This window comes from Pseudorca crassidens, chromosome 20, assembly GCF_039906515.1.
Source record: "Pseudorca crassidens isolate mPseCra1 chromosome 20, mPseCra1.hap1, whole genome shotgun sequence".
NCBI classification, from domain to species: domain Eukaryota; kingdom Metazoa; phylum Chordata; class Mammalia; order Artiodactyla; family Delphinidae; genus Pseudorca; species Pseudorca crassidens.
Genome location: NC_090315.1, coordinates 29,472,393 through 29,497,305, shown reverse-complemented (window position 1 = coordinate 29,497,305; position 24,913 = coordinate 29,472,393).

The following is a 24,913-nucleotide window of genomic DNA, read 5'->3' as shown; positions in this document are numbered from 1 at the left end:
GCTATTTCAGTGTGTCATGGTGCCCAGGATATCCTCTCACAAGAAAGAATGATCCAGCCCAGATGTCAGTAGTGCTGAGCGGGAGAAACCCTGCTCTAGAATCTTTGGGATATGTGATTTAGATGGAGCCAGCTGTCATGGACACTGGAGGCAGGCGATGGACGATGGCGACATGCTCTTGCTTGAGTGGGGGTCGGGGGCAGGGTGACAAGGAAAGTTCTCAAACCCCCGTGGCTGGACCTTCTCTGGAGTTTGAGCCCAGAGAAACTGTTGGCTATGGGCAAAAGAAACATGGCCCTGGTCACTAAAAGAAATGCCTTCCCCAGCACAGAGGCAGGCCATGTAAACATGAACAGCCTTCTGAAGAAATTCATTAATCACAGGGGATCTCGTTACCCACACTTCCCCACTCAAATTCTCCCTCCTCCCCGGATGCCCACACTCCCCACCACTAAGTGTCATGGCTTCCCTTTTGGATTCTGATTAGACTTTATCAGCCACGTGGGGACCAATCAATGGCAGATCACCGGGAGATCAAGACCCCTGATACCTCATACGTCCTGTCCCCAGCCGCCCCATTTGCTGGCCGCAAACAGAGCAGATCTGGCTTTGGGTGATATCATTCCATGCCCTCAACCAGAGACATTGAGATAATAACTTTCCAAATATTGTCTTACGAGATGCTTATCATTGTAAAACAATATTTTGTCACCGGGCAGTCAAGGGACAGTATCATCTTGCAGAAACACACAGGTTGGTGAGGGGAGGGGAGGTCATTGAATGGTGGGGAGGAAGCAGCAGATGGGTTAGATGGTGGGCTTCCAAGACCTTCCAAGGTCTTTGGGACAAGTAAGGGGGCCTTGGCCAGAAGAGTTGATTTTCAGGCTGTAAACGATGAATGCCAAATCAGAGGGGAAACACAATTCGCTCTTAACCTCACGTGCAGTGGGGGATGTAGATATGAAAGACCCTTCCCCTGCTCTCAGGGAGTTTCCACTCTGAAAGAGAAGATACAGAGTAAGGCAGACTAGCTTATGGGCCAAAGCACGCTTATCACATAGCCTTGTTTCATCATCAGACTATTATCAACAGTTTTTCAGCAAAAACAAGACAAATAATAACATTCAGCCACATACACATCGGTTATAAGGTACATTGTCCCTTGGCCTCTGACTCTTTATTGGTAGCAGAGGGGTCTTGAAGGAGCGACGTCTCAGGTCCATCAGTCCAGGAGGATTTTGAGTCTGGAAGTGTGGAGAAAGGGCAGAGGAGGGAAACGATAATAGAGGATTGAAAGGAACAAGACAAGCCTTCTGTCAGTGTGGCCATAAAGCTGCACCCAGGGCTGAGGCTGTCAAACTCCCTTCCCCAATGCCCACTCCTGCTATCAGAATCCCCTTAGAAAATTCCAGTCCTCCGTGAGACCCTTTCTAGAGAGACCCCCAGCTGCCAAATGCAGATGGAAGCAAAAGAGAAGGGGAAGTGCTATGAATCTGTGTTTGTTTTGTTCTGTTTTGTTTTGTGTGGGGGTTGAGAGAGGGGTGGCATGGGGGTCTAGTACTGCTATGACATAGTAAGCCAAGCCCTTCATGCTCCCAGAGTGAACGTTAAGTTGTGGTGAATGGCAAGGCATCTGTCAGCCGCTGGCCCTAACTCCGGCTCTACCACGTTCTACTAGCTGCACGATCCTGAGCAAGTTCCTCAACCTCTCTGCGCTCAGCTTTCTCATCTGTAAAATGGGGACATCCATAGGCTTGTTGTGAGGATTAAGACAGAATGAAACCACCGTAACTGGTAGCTTTTATTGTTATCTCAGTCATTGTGAGGGTTAAATGGGAAACTCCCTGGAGTCCACAACATCTGTTTGCTTACCAGCACTATACACCAGGTCTAAGTGGAGTCTCCTGTCTGCAGCAGCTTATATTCTAGAGGAGAAGACAAATACTGAACAATCCTTTAAAAACACCATTTCAGTCAGTGATAAGGGCTATGACATGTTAAGTGCTATGGAAAAAGGAAAGAAGGAAAGCAAAATGCTAATAGAGCTGTGAGCTCTTTTAGATAGGGTGGCTGGCAGAAGGCTCTGGCTGGGGTTGGCATGTGAGCAGAGATTTGCAGGGGGCAAGGGAGCAGAGTGTGAGCCCTAGGATAGCCGGGAGCAGCAAGCACACGTGCCCCAGGCAGGAACCAGAAGCTAGGAGCTAGGAGCAATATGTCAGGAGAAGAGGGAGGAGGCGGTGGCAGGAGTTATGCTCAGATAGGTGGGAAGGTGCCAATTTATGAGATGAGGACTCCAGATTTTATTCTGGGTCTGTTAGGTTCCCAGGGCTCCTCTAACAAAGTACCCCAAACTGGGTGGCTTAAAACAATAGAAATGTATTCTCTCATAGCTCTGGAGATGAGATGTCTGAGGTCAGGTGTCTGCTGGACCACACTCCCTCCGAGACTGGGTAGCATCCTTCCTAGGCTCTTCCTGATGACGGCCATCCGTTCTTGGCTTGCAACTGCATCACTGCCCATCCCTTCTTATAAGGACACCAGCCATACTGGATTAGGTGCCCACCCCACTCCACTATCACCTCTTCTTAACTAGTTACATCTGCAATGACCCTATTTCCAAATAGGGTCACATTCTGAAGCACTGGGGGTTTAGGACATCAACACAGATTTGGCCGGGGGTGGGGGGGAAACAATTTAAACCATAAAACTGGGTAACACAGGAAACCAGTGAAGGGCTTTGAACAGTGTCCTGACATAATTTGCTTTCTGTTGTAAAACGATCGTTCCACTTGCTATGTGCAGAGAAAACTCTCAAAGGCTGAGATGGAGGCCAGCATACACTTAGGAGGATGTTGCAGTAACCAAGTGAGCCCTGGTCTCAGCTTGGACCAGGAGGAAGCAGAGGAGGAGGTGGCATGGCTGCATTCTGGATGCACTGTGAAGGAAGGGCTGAGTGAATCTGCTGATGGGTTAGATGTCATGCAGAAGGCAAGACGTAATTGGTAGGATGACTCTTTGGTCTTTGACCTGAGTATCTGGGTAGAACTGTGTGACCACTTACTGAGATAGTGACCACTTACTGAGATAGTGACCAAAGAGGCAGGAGCGGGTTCGTGGTGGGGTGAGAAACTGATTCCAGAATCCTGCTCAGTACAAGTTAAGTTGGAGCTGCCTTTTAGACATTAAGTGGAGATGCTGCGTTGAGAATGGGACCCTCAAATTCAATGCGTCCAAAACCCAACCCATCACTTCCAGTCTCAAGCTGGCTCCTCCTCTAGTTCCATGTCTCAGTCAAGGGTCCCATCATCCATCCAGACGCCCAGGCAGGAATTCTAGGGACCACACCAACCTCTAATGTGCCACCAACTCCTGGGGATTCTGCCTGTTAAGTGTGCCTCAAGTCCATCCTCTGGTCTCGGTCTCCACCGTCCTCATGCCGCTGCCTCCCCGTCATTCCTGGATGACCGCAGTGGCCCCCTCGATGGTCTCCCTGCTCTAAGCCTTGCTCCCTTCTGATCCACTGCCCATCCTGCAGCTGGGAGTTGGTTACTAAGATAAAAGGGGACATTTCTCGGTATCTTCCTTTAGCTGATGGTGTCAGGTAGAGAGGCTTTTGCTCAAGGAACATTAGGGGATATTTTTCACATCCTCATATTGCTCAGAGGGAGCTCCTTGGTGACCACATCTGTAGTACAAAAGCCCTGGACCTTGAAACCCAAGGTCCCAGGTTCAAGTCCTGACTCCCGGCCTTCTTGCTGATGACTGTGGTTGGGTGATCACAGAATGTGTTGATCTGACTGATGAAAGGGCAGCCAAGGATGATGATGACAGAATGACAGGCAGACACTGCACTGTCCTGGGCTGATCATGATGTACAGTTATCCTAGATGGTGGGCAAGTTACGAAATCTCTCTGAGCCTCTGTTTCCTCAAGGGTAAAGGAGGATAACCACACCTAAGAAGCAAGGTTGCCTGAAGATGAAACGACGCAATGTGTGTGCAGACACCTAGGAAGGCATCTGATGCATAAAGAGATGCTCACAGCTCACCTCACAAGGAACCGCTTGAAAGACAATGTCACACAGAGCCTTGCCAACTGTCCCCTTCACAGTCTTCGATTGGAAGAAGAGCCATTCTGAGAAACTACAGTCATTTGAAGTCCTCCTTCATTATTAATTTTATAGAGACTTATTTGGTGGTTCTGGCATTTTTTGTTTTTTTGGTAATTAGATGCTGTAAAAAAATTTTAGTGATTTTTTTCTTCTTTGTAATTAGAAATAGCGATTAGTTTATCTTTTATATTACATGGCATTTTTCCTTTAAACAATTGTATACATTGTGTATTCTTTGCTCTTCTCCATACAGACTTTAATGAGAATGGATTCATTGTGTACCATAATTTGCTATTATTATAGTGTGTCATGAAAATGAGTTATTTCTGTCACAGAAATATAATGCCCAGTGTAATGTATTTTTGCTGGTTGGTTTTTATCTTTTTCCCTCTAGGGACAGGGGAAGTGTGTTTGCCAAGTTTAGAACCCCCTTCAACCTGAAAGGCTGGGGAATTGTAAGGGGAACTCAGGCTTTCTGGAGTCTGAAACCACTCTCTTTTCTCTGCACAGAGTGAAGTGTGAGGCTCCAGAAAGGTGGTTTTCCACATTTCATTAAAAAGCACACAGGATTCTAAACCGTTGGTTCCCAGCAAATGGCATCTGTTCAAGCCAGGTGTGGAGACGACGGGAGCAGGTCGTCATTTCTTGAGTTGTGAAAGCTGGGTCATCGCTGAGGTTTGACAGGGAACCAAAAGCACCTCTGGAAACACGCCTGTGTTTCTCTCTGCTGCCAGAGGTAGACCGCCCACACAGGAGACACCCGACACTCCATCGTTGGTGATACAGCCTGGTCAACCCACGGGACGTGCCGGCGAGTTTCAGGCTGGGGATGATGGTCTGTCTGCTCTGGCCTTCCAGATGCATGTGGGAGCCACAGCGGGAATGGGGAGGACGTCATCCCTGCCATGCGCAGTGAGATGGGCAGGGTCCAGTGGCTGGGCCACCTCCACGCTCCTGCCTACCAATTAGAGCAAGCTCCACTAGAGGTCACTCCCCAGGGCAAAGATGTACTTCGGGCATGGCATGCAGAGTCTAGGAAGGTGTGGGCAGATAGGGATAGACCAGCAGCATTTGGCCCCAGGGCGTTCTCTGCGCTGTGGCATCTCACAGCCCTGGCAGGAGGGCCATGCCAGTGGGCAGTGGGTGCCCGCAGGATGGCACACTCCAAAAGGGTAACTGGAGAGCTTGGGACAGCCCTCCTCACACAGGTTTGGACACCAGCAGTTCCGGGAGGACCCCAACCTCCAACGTGCCCGGTGAAGCACCAGGGGCTTGATGTGAGAATGGGAGAGGCAGCCCCCAGAGCTGGCCCTCTTCCTCTATCAAGCAACGGAACTCACCTTTCCTTGGAGAGCAGAAGCCGATCCCGGGATGCTTGCCGCTAATAACCCTCCCTCTGTCCTATGGTTTGCAAAGCCCCAGTTTCATATCACCTTCAACTCTGCCAACAGCCTTGCCCCGGGAGATGGCCCTCGGGGAAATTCTTCTCAATTTACAGAGAGGAAATGGGAGGGTCAACAACTGGCCTGACACCACAGCTAAATGCGGGGGTGGGAGTGGGCATAGGGAGGTGGGAAAGGAGTAGCATGCAGTCCAGGGCTGCCACTGGTCGGCCTCCTTAACACATACACCCGCAGCCAACCCTGACCCAGCACCTCCTGGTTATGAGAACAGGATCCGGCAGCAAAACTGCCGGAGTTCAAATCCCAGCTCTGCCGCTTACTAGACATGACCTTGGACAAACTGCCCAACTCCGTGGTGCCTCAGCTTCCCCCTCTGGAATCAATGATAATCCCTGCATCAAACACATGGGACTATTATGAGAATTAAATGAGCCTATTCCGGGAAAGCCCGGTGGATCGCTCCTGGGTGCAGTTGCCCCGTTGGTGTGTAGCACGATGCGCCGGGTCCAGGGAGAGGGGGCTGCGACCTTCCGAAAGCCGAGCCTTGCACCTGTGAGCCTGCGCCTACCCAGAGAGGGTACCTTTCCTAATTCATCCACCTGGATGGGTGTCTTTGTCCAATTCCTAACGAGATTTGCATCGGTTAGCAGTGGCCTGGCTCTAGAATGACAACGCATTCCAGGTGCTCAGTTAGTATTGGTTACTCTGGTTTTTCATCGCTCACATGCTACTTTTCTTCCCCCTCAAGTTGTCCTCAGGGAAGGAAGGAGCAAAGCCACACATGGGTACTGAATCCAGAGGGAAATGCTGTGATGTGGCCCCGCTGGGTCTCCCTAGGAGATCCCCATAAATAACCCAGAGCTTGGACCTGGGTTCCCTGACTCGCAGCTGCCTGGGGCCCGGTCCGGAGTGTCCTGATTCCCCACACCTCCCACGCTTCCCTGCAGGCAAGCAGAGCACAGCCCTTAGATCTTAGAACAATTCCCTCTTGCTTCTCCGTGTGGGTTTGCCACTCTCTTCCCAGCTGAGGACTCATATTTAAGCAGGGCAAAGTGACATTCCATCATTAATGCCTAATGCAATTGTATCGAATTGTGTAAACAAGCTTCCCAGTGCAGAGCCCTGTCCCCCCAGCCTCGCACCCCTCCCCAATATAATTGTTTTCGCTCCCCTAAATTCAGATGTAATTCAACTAGGAGGAATCGCGGCTGGATTACATCTGCAGCCAGGGAATTATTAGTATGACTTTTTGGCGGCGTGACAGTGATGTTTCGACAATCTATACATATTGATTTAGGTCGATAATGAACAATTTGATTAGCCTCCCCATCCATGGGCTGTCATTTCAATCACTGACAGGGGCCCAGCAGAGTGGAAGGGAGGCGGCACACACAAGTGGTAAGAATTCTCAAAATAAGAAACTCCGTCCTGATTAGAGGACTGGCTTCAGTGAATTGGACAAGACAGCTCAGCTGCCACGTTATTAACTCCCTGGGAAAATACTTGGTCGGTCCCCGGGGCCAGCCCGCATATTCTTATGTGGATCGATAAGCAATCTCCGGTGTATATGGGATTCAGACTCGAATCATTTGTCTCCGGCTCCTTTCTCCAAAGGGAGCCCCGTGGCTGGACCTGGCCTGCCTCCCCAGGACCCCACCCCAGCCCCCTACACTCCCCTTTTAACTAATGACCTGCCGTGGAGGAGGCCAGAGAGCGGAAACCTCTTCCATCATCACGAGAGGCTCTCTCAGGTGGACCTAATGATGGTAATGGGCTCCTTTCACTTTTTTAAAAATGATGCCCGCCCTGACATCTTGGGGGTGAATTTGTGTGATAGGCACGCCCCTCAGTGACAGATAGACAGATGTGCAGTAATGGACACCCAACAGTGTCCACACCCGATGGTGACACTTTAACAGAGCAGGAAATTGCCCTTTCTGCCAGGTCTTTGTGAGGGAGACAGCAGTGTGGGTGCCACCCAGGCGTGCTGGCAGCCTTGACTGGGACTGGTTCAGGAGAGAAGAGGTTACACTGGGGAGGCTCCAGGCTTCCCTGTGAGCTAGCTTCTTTAGCTGCTGGTCAGCAAATGATGGAGCTCCTTGGTTTGCAGGAACCCTTCCAGACCTTCAGATACCATGCCCTTTGGTTACAGGTGGAGACTCTGAAGGTCTCTGAAGGCGGGGGACCTGCAGGGTTCACCCAACAAGCCAGCAATTGGCAGGGACCCAGCAGTGTTCAGTGGTTACGGCAGGCTTTGGGTCAGGCAAATCTAGGGGTTGCCTCAGGTGAGTTACTTCACCTCTTTGAACTTCCGTTTCTCCTTGGGTAAAATGAGGCTACTGACACTTACCTTGCATATTTGTACATAGAATTTAATGAAATAATTCGGAGAGAGCCTAGCACAGTGTTGGTGGCCTAATAGATGTTTGATAAATAGTTATTATGTTTAGCATCAATATGAGATAACACGTGCAGTGAGTTTACACATTTTTATTTACATGTTTTTATAAATTTTTATCATCAGACCCCCTCTTCTCAAAAAATGAGGTCTTAGAAATCCAATACGTGACACAAACAAAAGCAGTTGCTCTGCGTGATGTTGAGGCTGGAGAAGAGGGCTTTGCCCAGTCAGCCACGCCCACCTGGCTATGCCCACCTGGCCACGCCCCCTCCCACCATCCCCATTTCTGCAGAGCTCCGAGGGCTCTCTGAAATCAGTCCAGAAATTACTACTGTTGCAGTGGAAATTTGATTATCAGGTGGCATGAGAACGGGCTTCTGCCCCCAGCTCTAAGATGCTTGACCTATTCCTCTCTAGAGGCCCCTGTTTCCCGGCCTTTAAAATAAGGGTGGGCGGGGCAATCCCTGAGCGCACCTCAGCTCCCAGATTCTGTATACCTCTGGAGGAGAGAAGCCCTATAATCCGTAGAGTCCCATAACACTGATTAGTTATAACACCAGCGCCACAGAGCAGTGGCTACTCATCATGGGCTTCACACAGAAGGACCTCAAGGGCTTCTGGGGTCGGAAGACATCAGGGGGCAGGGCCCGGAGCCCCCATCCCCTGTGTCCCGAATAAAAACAAGCAAAGGGCAGTATCAGTTAGAACTGGATTTAGCTGTGAGAAACAAAGACCTAAAATAACAAGACTTCAACAAGATCAGACTTTATCTCTCTTTGACATAAAAGCCGGGAAGTCGGCTGTCCAGGCCTGATGTGGCTGACTGCTCAGCTGGGTGAAGTTCTCAGGGACCTGGTTTCCTTTCAGCTTACTGTCCACCATCCTGAGGGTCCCAGATGTTCCAAGACAGCAACCCATAGATCCACGTTCCAGGAAAGAAAATGGAGGAAGGGACAAAACAGACTGGGGCAAAGGATCTATACCAACTCTTTTTTTTTTTTTCCAATTAATACAGTTTTAATTCTTAATTAGTTTTAGATTTACAGAAAAATTGCAACAATAGTACAGAGAAATCGCATAACACTAACATCGAGTTTCCTCATTATTAGCGTCTTGTGTAAGTATGGTATATTTGTCAAAACGAATGAACCAATATCGATACGTTATTATCAACTAAAGTCCATACTTTATAAAATTTCCTTAGTTTTTACCTAATGTCCTTGTTCTGTTCCAGGATCTCATCTAAGATACCACATCACGTTCAGTTGTCATGTCTCCTTAGGCTCTTTCTTGGCTGTGACAGCTTCCCAGATTTGCCTTGTTTTTCAGTTTGGGGGAGTTGGATATCTTGCAGAAGGTCCCTCCACTGGGATCTGTCTGATGTTTTTCTCATGACTAAACTAGAGTTATGAGTTTCGAAGAGGAAGACCACAGACAAAAAGTGGCATTCTCATCCCATCCTAAAAACATCTTGGTTGCTTCCGGTTTTTAATGATCATGAATAAAGCTGATACGAACATCTGCATACAGGTTTTCGTGCAACATACCAAGTCTTTTTTAAAGACGGTTCTCAGGGACTTCCCTGGTGGTCACCTTCCAATGCAGGGGTTGTGGGTTCAATCCCTGTTCAGGGAGCTGAGATCCCACATGCCTCAGGGCCAAAAAACCAAAACATAAAACAGAAACAATATTGTAACAAACTCAATAAAGACTTTAAAAATGGTCCACATCAGAAAATCTTCAAAAAACAAAGACGGTTCTCAGAAAGAGCTCTGCAAAATTTCACGTATGCTGTAAGTTAAATTTAGTCACCTGACACGCCTACCTGTAAGGGAGGATGGTAAAAGTAGGCTTATTCTGTGCCCAGCTGAAATGTAAGAGTTCTATGGAAGAAGGGGGAGAAGAGATACAGCAGACAACCAACAGTCTTAGCCAAGGGACACAACCAAGGCCAAGGAAGGAGGCAGCACGGAGGAAGAATGAAAGAGAGAGTGAACTTCAAGGACTTAACGCCCTGTCACTGAAGAAATCAAGAAAAGGTGGGTCAGCTGCCACTGAGCTATAAAAAAGTCTTGTGGTGGGGAAATGTCTAATAATTCACTCATTCAAAAAGATGCATTGATGGTACATCCAAACAACGGAATATTATTCAGTGCTAAAAAAGAAATGAGCTCGCGAGCCATGAAAAGACACGGAGGAAACTTACATGCATATGACTAAGGAAAAGAAGCCAGTCTGAAAAGTCTACAGACCATGTGATTCCAACCGTATGACGTTCTGGCAAAGGCAAAACTAGGGAGGCACTGAAAAAATCAGTTATTGCCAGGCATTGGGGGAGAGAAGGATAAACAGATGAGAGTACAGAGGATTTTTAGGGCAGTGAAAATACTCTGTATGATATTCTATAATGGCGGATAAACTTGTCATTATAAATTTGCCCGAACCCATAGAATGTACCACACCAAGACTGAGCTCTCCTGTAAACTATGGACTTGGGTGTTTATGATGTGTCAGAATAGGTTCATCACTTATAACAACTGTACCATTCTTGTGAGGGATGTTGATAATAGCAGCGTTCATGTATATGGGATATCATTGTATTCCTCTCAATTTTACTGTGAACCTAAAGTTTTAAAGTTTTTTTAAAGTTTTAAAAGAGAGACGTAGTAAGCATCTCAAGAAACAAAGTGGGAATGGCCCATGGTCCTCCTGAGGTTTACAGCCCAGTGATAAGAGTCTAACAATATTGGGGGTGAGAAAAAGTATTGTGATGCCCTGAGATCTTCAACAGTCCAACAGGACAGGAGGGAAGCCTGCTGAGGTTCCTCCAAATTCCAAGATTCACGAATCATTCTCTAACTTTGGTGGGATTTGTAATTGCTGATTTTAGTAGCTGATTCTCTATGAATTACGACACAGGACAGCTCTTTGTTTATGAGGCTGTCCATTGGTACCTAATTTTCCTGCATAGGAAGCCATTACCTTGGGCCTGAAAACCTGATGTTTAGCTCTGCAGGTTTGGGGAGGGGCCCTCATGAAGGTGGCAGATCTCTTCTAAATGAGATTCTGCCTCTTGCTTCCCTGGTTCTCGAGGACTTCCAAGAATTTTCCTGGGAAATGAGTTTGATGCCAATTCTGAGACAGATGGGGATTGCCTGGACTTGTCGCCACATAAGGGCAAGGTTTTACTTAGGGTGAAATTAAGGACTTTGGAATATTTATCTGTTTGTGTTCATTTATAAAGACTTCCAGTGATGACAAGCGATTCCTCAATAGAGGAATGGGCAAGTTTGAGTCTTCCTAAACTGTCATCTTCAGAATGCCTCTAACGTGTATCATGATATCAGAGGAGTCTCCTCCAGAAATCCAGGGCCCCGGGGATGGAGTTGCTCACCAATACAAAGAACACATTGAGAGCAGGACCTCCCAGGCATGGCTCAGGGCTGAGGAGCATGGCAGGAGATGCCGAGGTTCCCAAAGGAGTTGGTGGTTCCACCATGTTGCATATCAATACAAATACATCCACGCAGAGAGTTCACTGTCTCTGCCCTTGCTGGGGAGCCTGAAAAAATTGGGGCCCAACCATCACTAGACAGTTCCCCCCAAAAATATGATATTTCTGACCCTTCATTCATTAAGTTAAAACTTATTCTTTCTGCTTCCTTTGTGCACTGTAATAACTGCTGGCTCACAGGAAAGCAACAGCACTTATTTCATCCTGCTTTGTCTTATTATGAACTGTATACAGGCTTGCCCCCCAACTGCACGTAAGCTCACCCAGGATCTTGGATTTGGTCACTTTGCCTTCTCCGGGATGCCCTGTGATTAGCGCCTGTCTGTGGTGTGCGGCCCAAAGACCCAGCCACACGATCTGGGAACAGCTACCAAATTCACCTGAGCCTCACCTCTTCATCTGAACGATAGGGCTAACACCCTCCTAGGGTATGCGTAAACACTAAACGATATAAGGGAGCAAAATGCCATGCCTCGTGACTGTTCCACAGCAAATGGAAAGCACTGGATGAAAATAAAAACAGACACTCCCGAGTGTCGAAGGGGTGAATTCACGAGTGCAAAGATGTTTCTCTCTGGGGTAGTGCGGGCAGTTAACAAGAAAAGGCTGGCGTTATGTTAATTCCCATTAATATCCTCTGAGGGTGCAGGGGAAGAAGATGTACTGGTTAGCCTTGAAACACAATCAGATCCCGTTTTTATCTCCTTTGCTACAGCTTATTGTAGTGAAATATGTTCGCTTTAGCAGAGGTCAATCACCCTAGATAGTCAATGCAAGAGGCATGAGATGCCAGCGGGAATTTTCAGAGCATCCGCCCTGCACGCCCAGCTCCAGGCCGTTATGGTTTATGTATTAAAACTGCCCACAGATGTGATTGTGTGTAGCCCACTGATGGATATTTGCCGTGGTTAGGCTGCATTAGACTCGATTTATCCCCCAGCACTCATTGTTGCTATTGATTGATTTTTAAATTAGATGAAGGCAATCAGTAAATACCACCCAATCAAGTTCTAAAAACATACAGGAGATTAGACAATTTAGAGTAATCAATGGAAATATTCCTTGATTTGCTACCACTCAATTTTGACCATAAATTACAACTATAACTTGCAAGTTAGTAAGCTATAAAGCAAGCGGATGTGACAAGAAAAACTATAAGAAATGAATTAAGGGGCTGAAGAAGAACCACTGATGTTGTCCTATAATGAGGCAACATGACTCTTCATCTCTGGCCTTTCTTGTGGGGCCCCGTCACCAGTGTTAGGTCAGGACACAAGGGAGAGCTCAAGATTTGCCTGACTTTTTAAACAAAAAATTGGGGAAGGACGGCTGGAAAATTTGTGTGTGGTGGAAATAAAACACAATGGTCATTCTTCTGACAGATGAATTTGAGCAATAACTGATCAACCTAATTTCGTGGTTGCAAATAAACGTCACGTAATTTTAGGCTCAAAACCCTCTGGTTTGTGAAAACCCTCACCTACCTCACAGACACTTTCAAATGCTAATTTCAAAGTCACACTTCTGTACTGTGATTTCCTACAAAGTCTGAAATGTAACAATAATTAGATGTAATTTTAGACCAGAACGTCTTACTCTTCAAAAGCTATATTTGTCTGATTGTACAATCTTCCCATCTTCCATATTTTTAAGAGAAGCGTATTCAGACTCTGGATTTTCCTTTTCTTTCTCTATCCAATGGGCATATGATGCAGAAGACACGAATTTGCTTTCAGGAGCTCACGGTCTCATAGCAAAGGCAAAGACCCCACAGCTGCTTGCGTTTGTCCATTCATTCATTCATTCACTGGTTTACATGAACTTTGAAAGACAGGTTGCTTCAAGTTTTCTCGTCTCCTTCTTTATTTTGTGTTCCTAAGGGCTTTGTAAAAGTGGGAAATGGATAAAAAACCGTAGTACTCTACTTACGCCAGCAAACTATCTGAGGACTTTCTGAGACGTCGGAGTAAGCATGCCAGTTCTTCGACCTTTGTCCTGGGCAGTCAGTGGTCAGGCAGAGCCAGGGATGGGTCTCCTCTCTCTTCTAGCTTGGGGGAGGGGGATGACTTGTGACAGACCCCTGCTCTCATGGGACCCACTGACAGACAAGGATGATAGGGTTTGGGGACTGATTAGGGAAGACATGGACCCTTCCTACAGCTCGGGGATCCCAGAGGGGTCTACTCTTAGAACAGCCTTGGGAATTTAAGACAGAGGGGTACCTCTGAGCACAGGGGGATCTCTGGAAAGCAGTTGGCTGGGCCGGGAAAGAAAGTTTAAAGTGAAATTTTTTCCTGAAAGACTGGGAAATTAATTTTTTAAAATAAGTTATCCTGCTCTGATTTTTAAATTAATACATGCTGACCATGGAAAACTTAGAAAATTCAGAAAATTATACTGTAGAAAATTTAAATCACCTATAATCCTGGTATTCCAAATTATGTCTGTTTTGATCTCCCTCCCCGTTTCTTTCCAGCCTTCAATCTATGTATACAAAAGTAAAGTTAGCCTGTGTGGTACCTGCTTTTTCATTTAACATTGTATAATAGACATTGTCTCTTACCACTTAACTTTCCAAATGACACAGTCTCTACAGATGCAGAATTCCGCATGATAGTGACAATACTTATCGAGTGCTGTGAACCAAGAACTTAGACGGGCATCCTCGTAATGTACCCCTGCCACCGCCCTGGGCTGTAGGTGCTATTGTCATCATCGTCCCCATTTGGGGCATGCGGTAACCATGACTAGTAGATCTTGAGAAATATGCTCCTGGTGGAGTAGCAAGATTTGAACCTAGCTTTTGGAGCTCTGGAGCCCTTGACTCCAATCAGCCGCTGTGGGATTTATGTTCAGAGCCTTGCAAAGATAGAGAGAGCAATGCCTTTCAGTATCAAAAGGAATGATTGTAGTCCCGACTCTTTCCACTTTTCCTGTTCACACTATGCTTGAGTTGCCTAACGTCTCTGAGGCTTCATTCGCCAAACAAGCCCTTGCCTAGGAGAACAGCTGGCACGTAGCCCACCTCAGATCGTGTTCATTGAGAGAATGCATAGTTGACAGCCTTCCTCCAAGGTCCATTATGAGCACCAAATAAGGTCTTTTCTGGGAAAGTGTTGTACACACTGTACAATACTGTACACAGGCAAAGGGTCCAAGTCAACCAACTAATACTGGTGCACACTAATGCTCTAAACTGGAGACTGCTGACTGTCAGGCGGTGATGCAGCTCTGCTAACAGATGCGTTTCCTTTAACATACATTGTGTTGAAACTCTTTCCAGTTAGTGGCTAATATTTCAAAATCAGGAAATTTGAAGGGAAAAAAATCCAGATTTTCTCCATTGTCTCGGAAAGTCAGAAGATGCAACCACGGGACCCACATTCTCACATGGCAGCCATTGGCTGGACCAAGAAGCAGCCGATAGAGAGGAATGGGCTGTCCAGGGCACTCAGTCCTCGCCGCTCCCTTTTGTATCACACCCACAGGCTTCATTCATTGCTACTACTTGCCCACCTGTGGGAAGAGTGTGAGTTTATCACCTTCACCCTCAGTATTTCTGGGAGATACAAGTCTGTTCTCGTGTCCTTTAAGTGAGCCCTGAAATAGATGACCTGTCTCTGTTTACTGCCACTCAAATATAAGCTCCACAAACACCAGGGTCTGTTCTGTTGCATTCTTGCTGCCTCCCACCTGGCCCGAGCAGGAGAAGACACCCAGGAAGTGTTTGTTGAGTGGATGAATGAATAAGAAGGAGGCTAAAGAGATCTGTAAGGGGCAGGCAGTTTCCAGGGTGACACAGGTGAGCAGTCCGGCAAGCCGACTGGTATCGGCAACCCAGCAGGTGAAGACACCTGCATGAAGTTACCTGTGGATGCCAGTCAGGTAGCCTGGGAGCCTGGTTGGAAGATGGAGTGGGCCAGGAGCCTGCTGCTCCCCGTGGCCTCTGCCATTCAGGAACAAATTTCTTTTAGTCTTCCTGCAGCAGAAGGGGGGGTGGCTAGACTGCAGACAAGGCTCTCCTGAGACCCATTGGGCCAGGGTAGTTAGTCCTACCTCGAATCTGTTCTTCACTTTGCAGGTTATAAAGCATCCTCTTGCCTTATCTTCTTAATGCTTCATCACCACCCTGGGGGATGAAGAAACGCAGGCGGGTGGCTTGCTTGGGGTCTCAGCATGAATAAGTGGCAGGGCTGAGCCCTCTTGGGTCTCCTGGCCCCGATCTGGCCCGCTTTGCCTCCAGGTCATAGCTGCCTCCAAACTGGGGATCCGCTGGCCTTCTATGAGCAAAACCAGCAGCCAGTGCAGTCTGGGTGCAGACTCTTGCTGCCTCAGATTCTAGAATTGCTGTCACCTCTGAACAGGACCAGAACAGCCATTTCCTCCCAAGGAGGTGGCGGTGGGGAGCCCACTGGTTCAAGGTTCGAGATCAGCCTATCTGTATTGAATCCTGACCCTGCCCTCTCATAGGAGCTTTAACAATTTACCTAACTCTCTGGGCCTCATGTTTTCCTACCTGTGAAATGGGGAGATTAGTGGTACCTGCCCCTTAGGGCTGCTGAGCGCTATCAACACAGCCAGCATCCCTAGAGCTGGTATTTGCTGAGCACTTACTATGAGACCAGTGCTGTTCTAAGCTCTGGACATGCATTCACAGTGCCCAGCATACAGTAAACGCATTACGAGGACTTGTTAAATAAGTCACCTGCTTGGATCCCTATGACTTCCCGAAGTAGGGCTCTTGTTATCCCCATTTTATAGATGAGGAAACTGAAGCATAAAGAGCTTATATAACTTGCCCAAGATTGTGCAGCTGTTAACCAAGGAGCCGAGATCCAAACCAGACAGCATGGCTGCAGAGTCCGTATTCCCCAGCACCACCCGTCTCTCATTCCCAAAGGGTTCCACACACAGTATCAGGTTGAACTGTGTCAAACTGCAATCCCTGTCCGATCTCAGCTGTTTCATGTGGATCAGTGCCCCAAGGGCTCAGCAAGGGATGATGAAGATGATACAGATGAGGGTGAGGATGACTTGGGTCCACGGGAGAGGATGTGAGGGCGTGTCCCAGGCCGCAGGCTGGCCTCCCCACGGGGGTCGCGGAGGTCCACGGAGGGCCGGCGAACTTTAGAGGAATTGCCTGGGAGGTGACCAGGAGAAGTGAGATTTACTTTATCATGGTATGGAACTAAAAGGGCAGACCAATTAATCATGGAAGTTTCTAAAAGTGTTTTTATTTTGCCATTTACTATGCCAGCGAGATCATTTCCCTTAATGTATACTCCTGGTATTAACACGCCTTAATCCATCACACGCTGTATTATGAAATTACTGTGTTTTACTCCCGGGTCCTGCTGAAGATCATTAACCCGACTCTTCTCTGGGCCATACATCATCGGAGGGATTACCTCATGGGTCCAGAGACCCCTCTCCCTGGGCTATGCAGTGGGGCTGCCCCAGTCATTTTTCCTCACCTTGCCTGACAGACGGGGCTGTTTGCATTAGTGAGCAGATTGCTGCTGGGTGAGAAGCAGACGTCACCTCTCTTTCCAGTGACCCAGGTTTCCAAGGAACACAGTGTTCACCCAAAGCTGTCCTTCCCCTACCTCTCCCGATGCCCTCAGGCGAGATGCCCTCAGGCGAGCCAGGGGCTGTGTTTTTCTGTCCTTAAGCCCATCCGGGGACTTTTGCTGTCAGATCTCACCATCCTGTGACTCATCTCCTGGGGGCTCTGCTCTGGGGTCGGGAGGCATCCTGCATGACCCAGTTCAAGGGATCGTCCCACATTATCCATCTGGTTGCTCCATGGCATCCCGCATCTTGTTCCTTCCCCAGGCTGCCCCTCACCCCACAATCTACCACATTCTTTTTTTAAATTTATTTTTTAATTTTTATTTTATATTGGAGTATAGTTGATTAACAATGTTGCGTTAGTTTCAAGTGTACAGCAAAGTGATTCACTTATACATATACATGTATCTATTCTTTTTCAAATTGTTTTCTCATTGAGGTTATTACAAAATATAGAGCAGAGTTCCCTGTGCTCTACAGTAGGCCCTTGTTGGTTACCTATTTTAAATATAACGGTGTGTACACATCAATCCCAAACTCCCCGTCTATCCACGTTCTTGAATCCAAAAAATTTGAGATGTCATCTCGATTCCTCTCTTGCTCTGACTCACCCTAGTCTCTCCATCAGCAACTCTTATTGGTTTTTCCAACAAAAAGCATCGCAGCTCTTCCATTTGTCTCTGTTTCCATGGCATCCACCCTAATCCAAGCCTGGATGATCATGGTCACCTCAAACTTGCCTCCCTGTTTTGACTCTCATCCCCCTGCAGTGCATTCTCCACCGAGCAGCGGGAGGGATCTTTTAGAAACACAAATCCCTGGGGCGCTGGCACTGTCCTATATTTTGACAGGTGTACACGTGTGAAAATTCATCGAGATGTTTACTAGCATGTGTGCACTGATGCACTCCCTGAATCTATATTAAACCTCAATTGTTAAAAATGAAAACAACAACCAAAAAAACGCAAATCAGATTAATCCCCCCCACTGAAAATCCCCCTGTGATACCTCCTTGTGCTTCCATGAAGCTGCAGAGCTCCCACTCTCAGCCCCAGCTGACCCGCCGTGCTGGCCTTCCTGACTCCATGTCTGGCCAGGGCCCCTCGTTCCCACCCTCCGAACCCTCTGCCCTGCTCTCCAGACCTGGAGCACATGGAGCCCAGGCCAGCCTCCTCCGACCCACTGGTTTAAAGCCTTCTTCCTTCACCATCACTTTCTGTCACGTGACCCTGGCTTATCCTCTTCGCTGCACCCACCACAGCCTGAAATTATCTTGCACATTAGTTTGTTATTGACTCTCGTTAGTCTACAGGCTCCACGAGAGCAGGAAGCACATCTGTCTTATTCATCCCTGAACCCCCAGGGCCCTGCCCATCGCTTCCGGGCCTGGCCCTGCCCACCCTTTGTCTGGGGGTGATCATACCATTATGTTCAGACTCCGGGGGAAAAGGGGGGCAGTCCCTGAGCAACGCTGGCTATGAGAACGGTCTGGGAGAGCGGCAGGCAGAGCCACAGGTGCAGGCTCTCACTGCAGAAGTTGAAACGCAAAGCCCTTTCCAGCTCTGGATCCCCCAGTGTCCCTGAGCTAACCCCTCCCAAGTAACGTGACGCCTGAACTCTGCTGGATACGGGGCTTGAGGAAGAGGCAGTTGCCCCAAGGGCAGCTCTGTGTGACTCAAAACTCTCCCTGTAAGCGTGACTGTCATTTAGAGACCCAGCATTCTGGGCTTCTGAGCTCCTGGTCTAATTAGAGAAAGGAGGAAGGGGAGGGGGCGGGGGCGCTGCTTTGGGCTTAGTCCTTCACCAGGAGAGGGCAGAAGACACACCTTCCATCGGGGCATCTGCAGACTGTGCGCCAATGCTGGGGCGCTCAACAGAGTCACCCACTGGCGGGTGGGGCCTGGGTTCGAGATGGGCAGCGGCAGGGGCGGTGTGGGGGGGGGAGGGAAGCGAGCACATAGCAAGCCTCGGGCACAGCACAGAGCTCACCGGGCTCCACTTGGGAGCCCTCGACTGGGTCCCAGAAACCGGGAGCAGGTATTTCAGGTCTGTGTTCGTTTAGGTTCCTCTAAAAGCAGCTCCTAGCTGGACACAGATCATTTACTAGGGAGCTGATCCCAGGAAGTACAAGTGAGGCGATGGAGAAAGCAAGGCGAGGAAGGAAGGAAAGCCAGGGTAGGGTTCATCAGTGAGCTGGGATGGCTGTGGGCCAGGGGGGCTCATTCACACTGGGGCCTTCTGAGGAACCGTGTGGAAGACACCTCGGAATAATCGCCCTGGAGGATGGGCGACTGGGCCTCTTACCCGCTGATTCTCATCCCCATTGGCTGAAGGTGGCCGCAGAGCATGTGCACATGTGCACACAAAGTCAGTCTCTCTCTCTCTCTCTCTCTCTCTCTCTCTCTCTCTCTCACACACACACACACACACACACACACACACACACACACACCTGCCTGGTTGTGCTGCCATTTACCCAAGCAAGCTCCCTTGGTATCTGAGAAAAAAAGAAAGAGAAAAAGGCCGATGGTTGGGGTGGGATTTTTGCCTGCCTACCAAGAGCCGTACGCAGCTACAGGCCGACTCAGATGGGCCAAGGGGACGCAGGATAGGGCCTCGACAGAATCCGCTAGGGAGGCACGGCGGTCACAGATCAGGGCTGTTATGTGGCACCTCCCGCTGGGGGTCCGCGGCCCCAGCTACGGACTCAGCCCGTGTATCCTCCAGGTGGCTCCGTGTCACCAGGGCCACGGGCTCCTGGACGGCAGCAAGGCCGAGCAGCCCTCCCCACCTGCCCCCACCAGGTCACATCAGTATTCCCTTCAGGGCCAATGCTTGGAGCGCAGGCACTGGGGGATTCCATCCTTCAGCAATCATCTGCATCGGTATTTGCTTGAGATTTACCACACTTGCTAGAGGGCCTGTTCTCCCATTTCACCCTCACAGAAGCCCTGGGCTGCAAAGGCCATGACTTTCCCATTTCACAGATAAGAACACTGAGGCACCAGGAAGGGAGCCTGAAGGGGAGCTCACGCTCCGAGCAGCAGTGAGGACGCTCCCTGCAGGACAGCAGCACGAACTATGGTGAGTGGGCCAGGAGTTTAATCACGTGAGCACCTCAGCTACCCGTAGCCACACTCATCACCCACCTAAGTCCAGCAGAGGGTTAATGCCACAGTTGCACAACCTCTGTGCCCTCGGGAATGCCAGACACTGGTCAGAAAGCGGAGAGACAGGGCCTCAGGCTGGGACAATGGGCCCCAGGCAGCCGCTCTGACAGAGGGCAGCTGCCAGACCGTGGCATGCCAGGCCTGTGGATGTGCCACCTGGCCTCTAGTCAGGACTGCATTGCCCTCTTGCCCTGGTACTCAGGGGGGCATGTCGGCCGAAGCTTGGCATTTGCCCTACTCCCAAGACTGAATTTGACCGAGGTGGACGGGTGTCATCACAATAGCTCCCGCTTCTATATCTTTGCGCCTGCGGACTCCCTTCTTGGGATGGAGCAGAGTCTCAGGAAACACCGGGTGAGGCAACTGTGAGAAGCTGACATCCACACTGGTTGTCGGCCAGGAAAGTGACATGTTGATGGGTGGCTTTGCCATTAGCCCCTTGTTCATATACTAGGTTTGGTTGCTTTCCCAAATCAGCAGGAAAATTCTTGGTTACAGATTAATGGTCAAAGCATAAATCGTTCTGGACAAATTTGATGGAAAGTCAGAAACCACACAGTGGTCTACAGGCAACCGGACTTAGCGATAATCCCAGGTGGCCTTGTTCTTGGAAGAAAAGACATGAATGTGGGCTGTTGGACTTTGTAACACTAACAAATTAGCCTGGATGCTCGGGGTTGGAGAAACCAAGGAGCTCATGGTGGTAGCTGCTGGCTGGGGACCGCAGGCAGCTGGGCTGCCCTGCTGCGTTTCCCGTGAATGGGGCAGGAATGCTGTGGCCTGAGCAGCAGAGGGAACAACCCTGGGAGAGCAGCCAAAAGGCTGAGGCTCTGGTCGGACCCCATCCTAAACTTTCCAAGTGACGGAGCCAAGTTGCTTGGCCTCTCCTGGCCTCGGCTTCCTCCGTTTATACAAGGGACTAATTGTAAAGCAACACGTCCCTTACAGGGCAGGGTGAGGGAAGGAGGCATTTATTCCCCTCAGGTGACATTCAGACAGTACATCTTTTATCCCCAAAAGGTGCCCAAACTCATCTTTTTCTGGCCAAAGTCATGGAAATCACTTACGGTTTTGTGCAGGACACCCTGGGGCCACGGAGGCCACTCCTGGTCTCCTGGCGGTGGCCCACCTGTGCAGCAAGGACCTGAGCTCCGACACTCCGTGGGCCATTTCCTGGCCCAGGACCCTGAGCTCACATTTAAACCCTTGGGTTCCTCACATGCAAAAGGACAGCCAAAGCTCCCAGAGTAGCTCTGCCTCCGGGGATTCCCAATGAATGGCTGATTAATGGACGCAATCATCTGAGCTGTCCCCACTGCAGGGCCTCTGGGTGTGCTCCCTTTGCCTGACACGCCCTTCTCCAGGGGCCTCCCCAAAAGTTACCGTGAGGAGCCAATGAGAGAGCACGTTTGGAAATGCTTCGGAAATAGTTCAGTATTATATTCATATAGCACATCATTGTGAAATGCTAGTGCCAGGCACTCCGACAGAGGCTTTACAAACATCGCCATCACCAATCGTCTGCCTTGTGGATGCTATGCTCCCATCGTACAGATGGAAAAACAGGGGCTCTGTGAGGTTGATTAACATAAGATCACAAGGCTGATGAGGGGTGGGATTAAAGCCCTTAAGTCACCCTTAAAGCTCACGCGCCTCCTATTAGATCCCAAAGTGCTCATCGTTAAAGAAAACAACCACGTGCTCTCGTGGTTACCAACAAGTGCGCACCTAGAGACCTTCAACGAAATAGCCCCCAAGTGATCCTTGAGTTACTCTGTCTTCTTCTGGGAACTGACTCTGCCTCCTCTCTCACTGCCCGTTGTTCTTTCTTGCTGTCATCCTCCAGGAGCCTGCACCCAACACCGTCCATCTCTAATGAGCTACTTCTAATGACTTCTAATATGAAACCAGCTCTTGTGAAAATTAAGTGTAAAGTGGGAGTGAAGCGTGTCTAAGAAGAGAAGGCTGTTTGTAAATTAGTCTCAATCCCTTTTGATTCCTCTAGAGAGTTTTTCAGTTCTCCTCAGTTTCACAAAGCTAATCCAGAAAGTTGAAATTCGGGGGATAAGTAGTGTCTAGACAAGCAGGTACCATCTTGTGTATTTCATAGGGTTCTTAAGAGAACCAAATGAGAGGATCAATGTGGTAGTACATGGGGAAAATGTACGTATCAACTTGATGATGTAGATATTTAAGAAGATGCTACTGTTGCTTCTGCTTAACCTTTACCGCAAGCTTATTGTGGTGCCGAGGACTGTACTTCATTTTCTTATTTAATCCGCACATAACCCTCTGAGGCAATATGCCCATTTTACAGAAATAAATGTCAGTTCGGAGGACATAGTGTCTCCAGGCTGAGCGGTCATCACGTTGACCAGGGGTTTTTGAAAATGCAGATTCCTGGGCCCTGCTCTAAACCAACTGAATTATGATCTCTGGGGGTGGGACCTAAAAAAATCTGCATTCTTAACAAGGTCCCACGGGAAAATGGGATGACGGGCCAGTATTGTAAAGTTACTGAGGTGAGAGAGCCTAGTTTGGGGTCTGTACTGGGCTGAACAGTGTCTGCCCCCAAATTCATGACCGCCCAGAACCTCAGAATGTGACCTTATCCAGAAGTAGGGTCTTTGTAAGTGTAGCTTCGGTCAGTTCTCATAATTCACAGTAGTTCTGTTCTAAAAAGTCAGCATGAACGCTGAATTAGCAAACACTGAACCGCTGCTTCTGGGGGAAATACAGAGTCAGGTTCCTGTGAGGCTCTGGTCACAATATTTTCATCGGCCAATCAGGTATATTTTTTGCACGTTTTATGTGTGTTTCTATCTGAAGACACCTTATTTATCGTATACCACTGACTCATTAACATCGAACCCACCGCCAATGGCCCTATAACTCATTCCTGAACAAAGCTTGTCTGAACCCCATATTTTCTGTATTTTCTCCATAAGGCACATCACAGCCTTGCTGCTCATAGGAACAACAGATCGTACCTCAGCAGCACACCGGGGAGCCATTTTAAACAGCAAAATCACCAACAAAAAGCACAAAATTGAGCAAAGCCAAGAAGACACCTGTCTAGGAGAGCTGAAGCAGGAAGGCAGGGCCGTGTAAGCTCAGCCAGGAATGTCACATCAGGTGACACACATGTTTCACTGCTCTGTGCATATCTGTAATGACCGCGGGTGTTGACTTGGGAGTCACAAGTACGTTTTAGTAAGTAGATACATTTAGCAAATACAGATCCACGAATAACGAGAATCCACCGCAGTTAAGAGGAAGTCATTCTGGATTGGGGGGGCCCCTAAATCCTATATAATTAGGGTCCTTATAAAAAGAGGAGAGGACACACAGAGACAGACAGACACAGAGGGGAGGAAGGCCAGGTGACGACGAGGGCAGGATTGAAGCAATGGCGAGGGCCACAGGCAGCCGCCCCGGCAGGAAGAGGCGAGGAAGGATTCTCCCCTGGTGCCTTCAGGGGAAGGGTGGCCCGGCCAACGCCTTAATATCAGGCTCAGAGCCTCCAGGACTGCGAAGGAATACCTTTCTATCGTTTTAAGCCACCCAGTTTGCGGGGCTTTGTTCTGCCAGCCCTGGGAACAGGGCTGAACGTGCTGGTGCCAGCCCGGTTCCAGGACTGATGGGCCATGGGGTTCTGGGGAACCCCTTCCCATTGGGCAGCCAGCCCAGCTCTCAACCCTACAGCCTTGCTTCGAATGAGAGGATGTCTGAGTATAAGGAACACAGGGAACGAGAATGTGTTCCATCAGTTCAGCAGACCATTATTCAAGTCCTCAAAGCCCCACATCGCCTTCCAGTAGCCTTGTAGCAAGCTTTTCAAATGCCCTGGGCCCCAGCAGGGCTGGATCCTTCCCCCTTCCAGGCAAACATTTGGTGCAGGGCTGCCTCCACACATTTGTTGAGGCTGTTCCCTACACCAGGACCCCCATCCTTCAAATGCTACATCCTTGAACTGCCAAGAAGACGGCATTTTTCTCTTCTCTGAAAACTCAGTAGCATATAGAATCCCTCTCCCTGGCATCATACAGATTTTTGCCATTGGTAATAATGTACATCCATGAGGCAGTTAAAGTCCTTCAAGGCAGGAGATTCTCAGTCCAAGTGTCTTGCATGTGCCCAACACGTGATGGGTGCTTAACGAATAGGCTGGAGTTGTCCCAGCACTCAGTAGAGATGCTGTGGAAGGTCCTCAAAGATAAGACTGGGGCTTCCCTGGTGGCGCAGTGGTTGAGAGCCCGCCTGCCGATGCAGGGACACGGGTTTGTGCCCCAGTCCGGGAAGATCCTACATGCCACGGAGCAGCTGGTCCGTGCGCCATGGCCGCTGAGCCTGCGCGTCCGGAGCCTGTGCTCCGCAACGGGAGAGGCCACAACAGTGAGAGGCCCACGTACCGCAAAAAAACAACAACAACAAACAAACAAAGATAAGACTGTTTGGGCCAATGGGCCTTCAAGGCCCCTCCAACCCTGACATTAGGACTCTGAAATTGCTGGGTGAATGAAGGAGTGGTCAATTTTTAGCCCCTCCCATAGCACATGGAAAGACAATGGCTGTGAGGCTTGCCCAAGATCAAACAGCTCCGGGGCTCTGCAGCCAAGATGGAAGGACCTGGTTCAGATGCTGCTTCTGGAGGCTGCTTGCAGCCTCCTTGCACACCTGCACCAGGCCCCTGGGATCCTTGCACCCAGCCTGTCCTAAGGATGCCCGTTCGCGGGCCCATGT